This window comes from Lithobates pipiens, unplaced genomic scaffold (assembly GCF_037356315.1).
Source record: "Lithobates pipiens isolate NorthernLeopardFrog02 unplaced genomic scaffold, aLitPip1_a1.2 Scaffold_16, whole genome shotgun sequence".
In the NCBI taxonomy this organism is placed as follows: Eukaryota; Metazoa; Chordata; class Amphibia; order Anura; family Ranidae; genus Lithobates; species Lithobates pipiens.
The window spans coordinates 3124663-3138537 of record NW_027507748.1 but is presented as its reverse complement, the minus strand read 5'-3'; the positions used below and the strand labels follow the sequence as shown (position 1 = coordinate 3138537).

Below are 13875 nucleotides of genomic sequence, written 5' to 3'. Positions count from 1 at the left end.
GCAAAATTTTGTGTACCCCGGTCTGCAGCTGGAGTAGAAGAAAAGGGTCTTTGTGAGTATGCTACCCCACAAATTACTCACTCCACCACTGCTGTAGGAGAGACTGATATCACATAATGCACAGCGGCTGGTGTTTAACTGTCCTCCATCCACTAGGAGGGGCAAGTGAAGATGTGAAGATGTTTGAGAGGAAACATGGAAGAATCTGGAGAGTGTAGTTCACTAAAGAGACTCGGCCATTATTACAGGTTTGCTCAGAACTACAATTCCCAGGCAGAGAGTGAGTAGGATGGATTGAGGCACTTTTTCCCATGGTTAATAGAAAGGAAGGTCCCTCTTTATGCAGGGAGGCCGAGACTGCTACAGACCTTCTGTGCCTGGGAAGAAGAGAGGGGCAATTACTACCTAGAAGCAGTGGAGGTGATTAGCAGATGCTATACCAGAGCACTGGGGTGAGACCTGGAGTTCAAGAAGCCTGCTGTTCAGTTAAATAGCGGGACACTGAGGAGCCTAAGCATGACAAAGAGAGCTAGATTGATTGATTAGTGGATAGAAGGACATCCTCTGCCTAAATAGAACTGGCGAGAGGCCATTGGCTACCTTAGACTGTAAATTCACAAAAGAGGGACAGAGTTGCTGACTAGGAACACGGTGTCACTGCATGTTACATAATTAGCCTGATTGAAAAAAAAGACACAAGTCCATTCAGCTCAAGCCATAGAAGTGAGCATAAGCTTTTAAAGCGATTCTTCTCTGAGCACTCCAACACAAGTTTTGGGCCCTAATAAGCTGGCCAGCAGAAGATTTGGAGCAGTGTACTACTGATTACTGGGGTAAACACCTATAAGATCACTCCCTAGTTAGGGTTACACAGTATCGGTTTAAGAAAGAGGTGTACTCTTGAACATTCACTGTTTTGCAGCCCGTTGGCTATACTGCCAGGCATTGCAGTACCACTACTCACTATCTCTGATCACCGCCACACCAGTAACAGTGTCCCTGATCACTGCCACACCCATCAAATTGTCCATGATCACCGCCACACCAGTACAATGTCACCAGACCAGTGTTGTCAGTCAGTATCCCTGATCACCGCCACACCAGTCATATTATCCCTGATCACCGCCACACCAGTAACAGTGTCCCTGTTCATCGCCACACTAGTAACAGTGTCCCTGATCACCACCATACCAGTAACAGTGTCCCTGATCACTGCCATAGCAGTAACAGTGTCCCTGATCACCGCCATACCAGTAACAGTGTCCCTGATCACCGCCATACCAGTAACAGTGTCCCTGATCACCGCCATACCAGTAACAGTGTCCCTGATCACCGCCATACCAGTAACAGTGTCCCTGATCACCACCATACCAGTAACAGTGTCCCTGATCACCGCCACACCCATCAAATTGTCCATGATCACCGCCATACCAGTAACAGTGTCCCTGATCACCGCCATACCAGTAACAATGTCCCTGATCACCGCCACACCAGTAACAGTGTCCCTGATCACCGCCATACCAGTAACAATGTCCCTGATCACCGCCATACCAGTAACAATGTCCCTGATCACCGCCACACCCATCAAATTGTCCATGATCACCGCCATACCAGTAACAGTGTCCCTGACCATCGCCACACTAGTAACAGTGTCCCCAATCACCCCCACACCTGTTATAATGTCTCTGATCACCCCCACACCAGTTACAGGGTCCCTGATCACCGCCACACCAGTCACAGTGTCCCTGTTCGCCGCCACAACCATCATATTGTCCATGATCACTGCCATTCCAGTTACAGTGTCTCCGACACTTCTGGGGGCAGCCACATACTAATAGGCTAGACTTACTTGGCTTATAGGAACCGGGACTTCTGTAGGTGGCGCTATACTAAGTTATTTTGCCTGACCACTTGTAAAGAGGCGACTATTTCCATACATTGGTTTTGACACATTTGTTTCATATGTTTGATACACAAGATGTCCGGTATATAATCCACCCAGACACTGAAAAATTCTCACACGTGGTATCTCTATACTCGGGAGGTGTAGCAGAATGTGTTTTGTGGTGTGATCATTCGTATGTCCATGCTATGTGTGAGAAATATTCTATTAAATTGACAACTTTATGTAAAAAATACATTTTCATTTACTTTCTGCATTTTTTAAATCTTGTGGCAATAATATGAAGTTTTCAAAGGCCTCACCATGTCTCTTTAAATATACCTTGGGGTGTTTAATCTCCAAAATGTGGTAATTTTGTGGGTGTTTCCACTGTCCTGGTGCTCCAGAGCCTCCAAAAATGTGATAGGTGGTCAGAAAATGTGTATTTTATGCCTCAGAACGGGTGAAGGTGCTCCTTGGATTTTGGGTCCCTCTATGTGGCCAGGCTGTGAAAAATTCTCACATATGTGGTATCCTGATATTCAGTAGGCATAGCAGAATGTGTTTTGGGGTGTAATTATGAGTATGCCTATGCCGTGCGTGAAAAATAATGTGTTAAAATGGCAACTTTGTGAAAAAAAAACATATTTTTTTAAATTGTGAAAAAAAAATTACAACTTCCAAAATTTGCCATGCCTCTTACTAAATACCTTGGACTGTCTACTTTCCAAAAATGGATAATTTGGGGTTATTTGTACCGTCCTGGTGTTTTAGGCAGCAGGAGTGTACAATCTGTTTTGTTTTAATATAGTTTTTGGGGCATTTTCTGAGATTTGGATACATCCACCAGTTACAGTGTCTCTGATCACCACCAGGGCCGGACTGGCCTACCGGGATACCGGGATATTTCCCGGTAGGCCGCCTGCCCTGGGGCCGCTTTTAGTTGCAGCTGCATTTGTGCTGGCTCCTATGGATCACACAGCGCTGGCTGGGTCTGTGTTCGGCGGCCACTCTGTAACACGGCCCCGCCCCCCCAGACCTGCTCGTGTGATAGTAGAGAGAATCAACGCTCCGCCTGTCACATGAGCCGGTCTGGGGGGGCGGGGCCGTGTTACAGAGCGTAGTGATGGGAAGTTCGGATCTTTAAAATGAATCGGTTCATTTCGAACTGCTCACTGAAATGAACCGATTCAATGAATGGATTCTTCGGTTCACTTGCTGAGTCTACTGACAAGCAAGTGAACCGAAGCTCTGATTCAACCTTCTTAAATGAGTAGAATCAGAAGACTGATTCACACAGAAGGTTGGCAGGTCCTGGTAATGTTTACTTTGATTTAGTTCATCGGCGCAGAGCACAATTGTTGTCAATTGACAATTATTCCATTGTTGTCAGATTAGCGCAGTGTCATGCATTTTGGTGATACACAAACAGCTGTGTTAGGCTGGGTTCACACTTGTGCGATGCGGGAACCCTGCGATTCCACGACGGGTTCCCGCATCGCACCCAACTCGCACGACAGTTCACAACGACATATGCGAACTGCTGGGGAGTGTCATGCAATGTTAATGGCACCCCCATTTCAGTTCGCATGTCGCACTGCGAAGTGTCAGTTTGGACATGAATCGGATCGCATGAGTGCTATGCGATCCAATTCTGGTGCGGACCAAAAAAAGGGTCCTGTGCGAGTTTAGTCCGAATGCGATACGATTTCAACCATACTATCTGTATTGCTGAAATCGCATTGCACGGACATCGCCTGTGATTTGCACTGCAGTGCAAATCGCATGCGATTTTGCACTATGCTGCAGTGTGAACCGGCCCTGAGCCGAGGTTTCCGCAAATTTGATGGATAGCAATGTTACCTGTGAAGTTGCCCCAGAATGCAGTTCACATGCACACAAACCCCGCTTTTCATTTAGGCTCTGTTTCCACTTGTGCAACTTGTCCTGCGACTTGGGACTGCAAAGTTGCATGACAAGAAGTACCCGATTTCCAATGAGTACCATTCATATCTGTGCGACTTCAAGTCACAGCGACTTCAAAGTAGTCCCTGCACTACTTTGGTCCCATTGTAATGTGACTTGAGTTCCATAAACCTCCAGAATACACAGGCATGGCTTCAAGTCGCGGCATAATCGTGCAACTTTCTGGCTTTTCAGGCTAACGCAGCCTGAAAGTTGCACAATTCTGCCTCAATTTTGATGCGACTTTAAAGCAATGCCTGTGTATTCCGGAGGTCTATGGATCTCAAGTTGCATCAAAGTGGGACCAAAGTAGTGCAGGGACTACTTTGAAGTCGCACAGATACGAATAATACTCATTGGAAATCATAGAGTACAAAGTCGCAGGACAAGTTACACAAGTGGAAATGGAGCCTAAATGAAAAGTGGGTTTTTGTGCATGTGAACTGCATTCTGATGGGCCAACTTCACAGTTAACATTGCTAGCCATCAGATTTTCCCATAGTCTTTACAGCGCATGCGCAGGAATGATGATCAGATTTTACTACCACTACCATGGGCGAAGTACCCCTGGTAGTAAAATCCAATCGTTAAGGCTATTTTCACACTTGTGCGACTTGAAAGTCAAGTGCTTTTGCCATGATTTTTGCCATGACTTGAAGCAATGTTTGTGTAATCTTGAGGTCTCTGCCACAAGTCGCATCAAAGTCAGACAAAAGTAGTACAAAAACTACTTTGAAGTCGCACAGATATGAACTGAACTCGTTGGAAATCATGGGGTGTGACTTGTCAAGTGACTTTGCAGTCTCAAGTCGCAGGACAAGTCGCATGAGTGTGAAAGGTCCTCAGGCTGTCCGTACCACCTGATCACTGCTGCTACTTCATTGGTTTAGTGTATTGTTTTACTGGTGGTGACTCGCGGTTCTTTCAGTGTACTGGGTTCTAAAAACTGATCTGATTCTTTATCTCGGTAACTTGTATGATTCTTTAACTCGGTGTACTGTTCGATTCTTTAACTCGGTGTACTGAGTACTCCTGGCTCTTGTTTTAAGTTTGTATCCAGTTCCTGAGTGTCACTGTGCTTGGAGTCAGCTGATTGGTTGCAGGGAGGGGCGGAGCTCTCTCACTCTAGGATCATATTACCACTGCCAGCTCTGCTGCTCTGTTATGTACTGAGTGCAGAGTGAAGTGTTTCAAACGAATCAGTTCACTGAAAAGAATCGATTCAAAAGAACGATTCGTTCATGAACTGGACATCACTAACAGAGCGGCCGCCGAGCGAACACAGAGACAGCCAGCTCTGTGATCAAGAGGATGACATACAGCCCATACAGCCCACCCTGTGTGCCTGGATAGGGGGATCAGCGGGGGGGGGGGGGGCTGCATATAGAGGAAATGAGCTTTCTAGGGAGAGGAGGAGAATCAAGTATTGAGCGGCTGCATGGAGGAATATAGAAAGCTTATTTCCTCTATATGCAGCCCCCCTGCTGATCCTCCTATACAACTTATTTTACCGCCCCCCCCCCCCAGTTCACCTTGTGCTCCCTGCCCCCCCACAGTTCTCTCCACCCCTGTTCTTTCTGCCCCCCCAACCTGCTCTCCAGTTCTCCCCATCCTTCTCTAGCCACCATCCCAGTGCTATCCACTCCCCCTCAGTGCTCTTCATCCCCCCGTGCTCCCCCTCATTGCTCTTCACCCCCCAGTGCTCTTCACCCCCTCAGTGCTCCCCCCCGTGCTCTTCACCCCCCCAGTGCTCTCTCCCCTGTTCTCCCCCCATCAATGCGCTCCCCTCCCCCCAGTGCTCTCCACCCCCCCGTGCTCTCCCCCGAGTGCGCTCCACTCCCCCCAGTGCGCTCCACTCCCCCCAGTGCTCTCTCCCCTGTTCTCTCTCCCCTGTTCTCCCCCCCTCAGTGCGCTCCACTCCCCCCAGTGCTCCCCTCCCCCTGCAGTGCGCTCCACTCCCCTCAGTGCTCTCCCCCCTTTTCTCCCCCCCTCAGTGCGCTCCACTCCCCCCAGTGCTCTCCCCCCTGTTTTCCCCTCTGTTCTCCCCCCCAGTGCGCTCCACTCCCCCCAGTGCTCCCCCCTGTTCTTCCCACCAGTGCTGTCCCCCCTGTTCTTCCCCCCTCCCCAGTGCGCTCCACTCCCCCCAGTGCTCCCCCCTGTTCTCCCCCCCCCAGTGCTCCCCACTCCCCCCAGTGCTCACCCCCCGTTCTTCCCCCCCTGTTCTTCCCCCCCAGTGCTCTTCACTCCCCCCAGTCCCCCCCCTTGTTCCTTCCCCCCCCCCCCAGTGCTCTCCACTCCCCCCAGTGCTCTCCCCCCTGTTCTTTTCCCCCCAGTGCTCTCCCCCCTGTTCTTTCTCACCCCCCCCCCAGTGCTCTCCAGCTCTCTCCATCACTCTACAGCCCCCACCCCAGTGCTCTCCAGCCCTCCATTCTCCCCACCCCTGTTCTTTCTGGTCCCCTAGTGCAGTCAAGCTCCACCCATCACTCTCCAGCCCCCCCCCCCCCCCGTGCTCTCTACCCCCCCCCCCCCCGTGCTCTCCACTCCTGTTCTTTTTGGCTCCCCCCAGCACTCTCCACTCCCCACCCCTGTACTCTCCACTCCCCCCTGCATTTTAGTTCTTGGCCTCTGAAGACATCTGATGATCCTTGTGAACATCCTGATCGAATCATCGATTGCAGTACCCATGCTTGTCTGACCTGGTGCTGCTGGTATTTTGGTCCCAAGATGCTGTAAGGGATCCAGTAAGAGTAACCAACTAGCTACTATTTACAATGAATGAAGATAGAAAATAGAATTTGGAAATTTTTCAAATGCGTTCAGTATAAGGGCTATATGAAACAAATCCTGAAAAATAACTGGACCTACAGAATGATAGAAACATCATATGGGTACGGTGCTGCATGACCGAGTAATTGGCAGGGGCAGAAAAGTGTCTGGTATTGAGGTGATTAACTAAAACTAAACCATTCAGGTCTTCCATAGTGTGGTCGGGTTGTAAGAAATGATGTCCCACACGTGTGCAGAAATCAGTTCGCACCAGAACTCCCGAACAGGCAGTGGCATCGCTAGGTGGACCCCCGAGTCTCTTACCATAAGGGTCCCTGCCTAACCACCAGGCCGCGAGTGCAGCGTCTAGGCTGCATGCAGGAGCCGAGCAGGTGGATGAAAGAAACAAGCGAACGTGCGGGGCGAGCAGAGATGACATCATCTCTCTTTGCCTGCCTGCCCTGCATCACTGCTCTTCCACCCTGCAAAGTGACTGGGTATATGGCGGGAGACAGGCAGCGCTGCTCTGTATTATTCCCCAGCTCGCAGGGAGCGGGCAGGGCCAGGAGCTCCACTGATGCTCTGACCCCACCCCATGTAGAAAGCATATACGGGACTCTGGAGGCCGCAGGATAGGAGCTGAGGTCGGAGTGGGAGGGAGAAGCAGCCGGAAGTGGTGGTGAGAGCCAGAGGCTTTGGAGCTGGGATCGGAATGGGAGGGAGTAGCAGCCGGCAGGGGTGGTGAGAGCCAGAGGCTTTGGAGCTGGGATCGGAGTGGAAGGGAACGGCAGCCGGCGGTGGTGGTGAGAGCCAGAGGCTTTGGAGCTGGGATAGGAGTGGGAGGGAGCGGCAGCCGGCAGTGTTGGTGAGAGCCAGAGGTTTTGGAGCTGGGATCGGAGTGGGAGGGAGCGGCAGCCGACAGTGGTGGTGAGAGCCAGAGGCTTTGGAGCTGGGATCGGAGTGGGAGGGAGCGGCATCCGGCAGTGGTGGTGAGAGCCAGAGGCTTTGGAGCTGGGATCGGAGTGGGAGGGAGCAGCAGCTGGAAGTGGTGATGAGTGCCAGAGGTTATGGAGCTGGGATCGGAGTGGGAGGGAGTGGCAGCCGGAAGTGTTGGTGAGAGCCAGAGGTTTTGGAGCTGGGATCGGAGTGGGAGGGAGTGGCAGCTGGAAGTGGTGGTGAGAACCAGAGGTTTTGGAGCTGGGATCGGAGTGGGAGGGAGCGGCAGCCGGAAGTGTTGGTGAGAGCCAGAGGTTTTGGAGCTGGGATCGGAGTGGGAGGGAGCGGCAGCCGACAGTGGTGGTGAGAACCAGAGGTTTTGGAGCTGGGATCGGAGTGGGAGGGAGCGGCAGCCGGAAGTGGTGATGAGTGCCAGAGGTTATGGAGCTGGGATCGGAGTGGGAGGGAGTGGCAGCCGGAAGTGTTGGTGAGAGCCAGAGGTTTTGGAGCTGGGATCGGAATGGGAGGGAGTAGCAGCCGGCAGGGGTGGTGAGAGTCAGAGGCTTTGGAGCTGGGATCGGAGTGGGAGGGAACGGCAGCCGGCGGTGGTGGTGAGAGCCAGAGGCTTTGGAGCTGGGATCGGAGTGGGAGGGAACGGCAGCCGGCGGTGGTGGTGAGAGCCAGAGGCTTTGGAGCTGGGATAGGAGTGGGAGGGAGCGGCAGCTGGAAGTGGTGATGAGTGCCAGAGGTTATGGAGCTGGGATCGGAGTGGGAGGGAGTGGCAGCCGGAAGTGTTGGTGAGAGCCAGAGGTTTTGGAGCTGGGATCGGAGTGGGAGGGAGTGGCAGCTGGAAGTGGTGGTGAGAACCAGAGGTTTTGGAGCTGGGATCGGAGTGGGAGGGAGCGGCAGCCGGAAGTGTTGGTGAGAGCCAGAGGTTTTGGAGCTGGGATCGAAGTGGGAGGGAGCGGCAGCCGACAGTGGTGGTGAGAACCAGAGGTTTTGGAGCTGGGATCGGAGTGGGAGGGAGCGGCAGCCGGAAGTGGTGATGAGTGCCAGAGGTTATGGAGCTGGGATCGGAGTGGGAGGGAGTGGCAGCCGGAAGTAATGGTGAGAGCCAGAGGTTTTGGAGCTGGGATCGGAATGGGAGGGAGTAGCAGCCGGCAGGGGTGGTGAGAGCCAGAGGCTTTGGAGCTGGGATCGGAGTGGGAGGGAACGGCAGCCGGCGGTGGTGGTGAGAGCCAGAGGCTTTGGAGCTGGGATCGGAGTGGGAGGGAACGGCAGCCGGCGGTGGTGGTGAGAGCCAGAGGCTTTGGAGCTGGGATAGGAGTGGGAGGGAGCGGCAGCCAGAAGTGGTGGCGAGAGCCAGAGGCTTTGGAGCTGGGATCGGAGTGGGAGGGAGCGGCAGCCGGCAGTGTTGGTGAGAGCCAGAGGTTTTGGAGCTGGGATCGGAGTGGGAGGGAGCGGCAGCCGACAGTGGTGGTGAGAGCCAGAGGCTTTGGAGCTGGGATCGGAGTGGGAGGGAGCGGCAGCCGGCAGTGTTGGTGAGAGCCAGAGGTTTTGGAGCTGGGATCGGAGTGGGAGGGAGCGGCAGCCGACAGTGGTGGTGAGAGCCAGAGGCTTTGGAGCTGGGATCGGAGTGGGAGGGAGCGGCATCCGGCAGTGGTGGTGAGAGCCAGAGGCTTTGGAGCTGGGATCGGAGTGGGAGGGAGCGGCAGCTGGAAGTGGTGATGAGTGCCAGAGGTTATGGAGCTGGGATCAGAGTGGGAGGGAGTGGCAGCTGGAAGTGGTGGTGAGAACCAGAGGTTTTGGAGCTGGGATCGGAGTGGGAGGGAGCGGCAGCCGGAAGTGGTGATGAGTGCCAGAGGTTATGGAGCTGGGATCGGAGTGGGAGGGAGTGGCAGCCGGAAGTGTTGGTGAGAGCCAGAGGTTTTGGAGCTGGGATCGGAGTGGGAGGGAGCGGCAGCTGGCAGTGGTGGTGAGAGCCAGAGGTTTTGGAGCTGGGATCGGAGTGGTAATGAGAAGCAGCCGGCAGTGGTGGTGAGAGCCAGAGGTTTTGGAGCTGGGATCAGAGTGGGAGGGAGCGGCAGCCGGCAGTGTTGGTGAGAGCCAGAGGTTTTGGAGCTGGGATTGGAGTGGGAGGGAGCGGCAGCCGGAAGTGTTGGTGAGAGCCAGAGGTTTTGGAGCTGGGATCGGAGTGGGAGGGAGCGGCAGCCGGCAGTGTTGGTGAGAGCCAGAGGTTTTGGAGCTGGGATTGGAGTGGGAGGGAGCGGCAGCCAGCAGTGTTGGTGAGAGACAGAGGTTTTGGACCTGGGATCGGAGTGGGAGGGAGCAGCAGCTGGAAGTGGTGGTGAGAGCCAGAGGTTTTGGAGCTGGGATTGGAGTGGGAGGGAGCGGCAGCCAGCAGTGTTGGTGAGAGACAGAGGTTTTGGAGCTGGGATCGGAGTGGGAGCGAGAAGCAGCCGGCAGTGGGGGTGAGAGCCTGCAGGTCCCACACCCACAAATACACTGCATTTTTAGATGCCTGGGGGTGCCATTAGAAATGAATGGCAGCCCTGCGTGTTTTTTACACATCAGCGTGTGCAGGAATCACAGCAATTCCCGCACCCAGAGGCAAACCCGCATGGATGTGACCCAGGCCTAAAGCGTTAGTAAAGTCTTTTTTTTTTATGAAAAAGCTTGACCCCCTGCAGGTTTAACTGCTTGCCTGCCGGGCACTTTCACCCCCTTCCTGCCCAGGCCAATGTTCAGCTTTCAGCGCTGTCACACTTTGAATGACAATTGCGTGGTCATGCAGCGCTGTACCACATGACATTTTTATCTGCAAACGTGTATTTTTTCGCCTTCACGGATGTGCGCTGATGAGGCCGCATTGATCAGGACACTGATGATCAGTGCAGATGTCCCCTTTCACACAAGCTGGTTTCTGTCTCTCTCCTCTCCTCTCCTCTCCTCTCCTCTCCTCGCTCTGTGACAGTGTGAGGAAAGGAACGCCGATAACCGGCAAGTGAGTTTACATTATGATCAGTTGTGATTGGACACAGCTGATCAGGTGGTAAAGAGCTGCTGTGATTGGCTCTTTACCCCAATCTGTGATCAGCTGTGTCATAAGGACACAGCGACCGCAGAGGGAGCGCGGTTTTGGGAGGACGTCAAAAAATGCCCTCTAAGAACTGGACCGCGCCGTGGAACCACTTCATTATATATTAGAATGTAACAATAGAATTAATGCACTTTAATCACCCTGACACCATATCAACCATGCTGCCGTGATGACTGAAGCGCCAAAACCAGCCACTTCCCCGACAAATTGCCCGTGAAAAATGGCTTACCACCCCCCTGCCCACCATGCCTGCAAAAAGGTTGGTGACCGCTGCTATGGGCTCTGGCCCCAGATCTTTTGCAGACCTAGCAATGCCCCTGCAAACAGGGAAAACATTTCGGACCCTATTTTATTTTATTTTTTTTCAAAAAGTTTTTATCGAGATTAACGAAGCATAAAATATAGTAAACAACATTTTGTAAGACATTTTACAGAGGAAATAGGTATATAAAATAACCTAGGGGTTGTACACATACGTACCAGGATAGAAAAGCTGAATAAAATAAACAGAACACAACATTCCAATAGCTATCTTTTAAGAGGAGATACCTGGATGGATCTGTTTATAGAAAATACCTGGGATTGCAAGATGGAACATAAGAAAACAAAACAGGAGGGGGAGGGTGGTGGAGTAGGGCGTGGTGGGGGGGCATCATGACTGAAGTAGAGACATTATGTGGTCGTTTTCTTCACAATGTTGGTAGATAATAATAATAATAAGGACAGAACTGGTGGGTGGGGCTAAAATCCACTGGTTGTGGGTTATCCTTTGGAGGGGGGATGCCTACGGTTTGAAGGGGGAGTTCTGTAGTATGAGAACGAGTATTGGCCGAAATTGGTTGTGTTGGTAGAGGGAGGGGGCTGTCTTCCATTTTCAGTGGAGAAGGGCCACTAAAGAATACGGGTGGGCCATTTCGGATTCCATGGTATAGTTAGAATAGCGAGAAGATTGTGTTATCCAGTCCAGACCAGTTCTCAATAAACATGTTAAGTTATAGTGGGGACATGGGGCATCCTTGATGTGTACCCTTGTGGAGGTGGAATTTATCCAAGAGTAGGCCTGCTGCCACCAGTCTGGCTTCCGGAGCCGTGTACATGGTATAAATGAGGTGATGGAAGGGGACAGTGAATCCATTGTTGACATGACCATGGAGAGCCATTCGAAACTGACACTATCGAAGGCTTTCTCTGCATCTAATGTGATGATGGCATAGTCTCCGCCTGGGTTCTGTTTAGCATGCTCCAAGGCTAGCATGACCTTGCGTATGTTCAGGGTGGCGGTTCTCGACTTTACAAAGCCAGATTGGGTGGGGTGTATCAGTGAGGTGATGATGGCCGCGAGCCTAGTAGCTATAATCTTGGATAGGATTTTGACATCCAGGTTCAGAAGCGAGATGGGTCTATATGAACCTGGGTCCTGGAGGTCTTTGCCCTTTTTAGATAGTAATGTAATAATGGCCTGGTTCCCCGACTGTAGATATGTGCCGCCTGACCAAATACCATTGTAGACCTGGTGGAGAGTGGGTTCTGTGATGTTTTGTAGGGTTTTGTAAAATTCACTAGTGAATCCGTCGGGACCCGGGGCCTTGGAGGGGGTTAGGTAGGGGATGGTGGTTAATATTTCAGAGAGAGAGATGGGAGCATTGAGGGCTTCTAGGTGTGATGGAGTGATTTTAGGCATGTCTACTTTCTCTAGAAAGGAGCATGCTGTTTGTTTGGGATCTGGGGCGTATAATGCTGAGTAGAATTGAAGCATGACTTTGTTAATTGACTGTGGTGTGGAGTGAATGTTTCCTTTGGTGTCTCGTAGGGATGTAATATGGGTCGGGCGGAGTGGTCCTTTACAGAGTCTGGCTAATAATTTTCCAGCTTTATTTCCGAACTTGTGGAGGGTGGCGTCTAAGTGAGTTTTTTGGTTAATTCAAGGGGGTATGCCCAGGTCTCAAAGTCCCTTTTTGCTGCCTGCCATTCATTTCTGCTGTCTTTGGTATATAAGGAATGATGTGCCTGATGTAAGTGTTCGCTGGCTACTTTGTATTTTGTTAGAGTGTTCCTTTTAAATAGGAGATGCCACATAGGAGATGATCTGACCCCTGAGGTATGCTTTGACGGAATCCCAGAAGAGGTTCGGATCATCTGTGTGAAGAGTAGTGATGGCCGAACGGTTCGCCCGGCGGTCGTTTCGCGGCGAATTTCCGACTTTCGCCGTCCGCGGGTTCGAACGCCTTTTTCCGTCGTTCGCCCCGGCGGACTTACGTGTTTAATGTATACAAGAACTTTAACCTTTCGTGACACGTTTATCATGTGTTACAGGACAACCAATTGAGACATGACAGCTCATGGACACTTGGACATTCCCCCTAACCTATAAATACACCCGATCCGGTGGCCATTTTACATTCTTTCTTCTGTCACTGTAGGGAAAGGATCCTGTGTGGAGTAGGGACAGAGAAAACGCTAGCTATTTGGTACACAAAAGTTCTTTTCAGGACTGGTATAGGTGTTAGGTCAGCAGCCTGAGTTTCTTTTGTCAGTTTAGATAAAGGGACAGAGCGCTGTATGCTGCTATTTTAGGGACAGCTCAGCCAGATTAGTCTTTCTTCATCATCATCATCATCATCATCATTAGCTGTTACTATCAGGTCCACAAAAGAGCTGTTCCAGCTAATCGTTCCAGCCTACTCTTTTTTGCCAATTTGTATAGGGACAGGCAGGAAGCAGTGTGTCAGGCAGTGAGGATAATTTTAAAGACTTGCTGTTACTATTAGTTCCACAAAGGTTCTTTTCAGGACTGGTATCAGTGGTACGGTAATAGGCTTGTACACGTATAATATTCTTTCTTCCAAATATAGAAAGAATATTATACTTGACTGCTGCCCTTCTGCTGCAGTCTGCTAATCATTCACAACTCACTTGTTCCACAAAGCTCTTTATCAGGACTGGTAACTTGGTCTGTCTAGGGTGCTACGGTACATAGGCTTGGGTGCGGTACAGTCTGCTGTTCTGTAAGGACCGCTATCGGTCCACAATAGATAGGGTTGCCGTGCACTACTGCTGACCGCTGCCCTATACTGCAGCAGTCCTTCAGCGGTATAGGGACTGACGCACAGTCTGCTAAACACTAATACACAACCTGCTTGGTCCACAAAAGTTCTTATAAGGACTGGTAACTTGGTATAGGGTGCTACGGTACATAGGCCTGAGTGCGTTACAGTCTGCTGTTCTG

The 13875-nt window shown here is 51.5% G+C and overlaps 1 protein-coding gene across 1 annotated transcript in view; it reads right to left on the bottom strand.

Moving 5' to 3' along the window:
* LOC143981546 (uncharacterized) overlaps positions 1-13875 on the bottom strand; it is a 119016-nt gene that overhangs the window by 59129 nt on the left and 46012 nt on the right. The window lies entirely within an intron of this gene.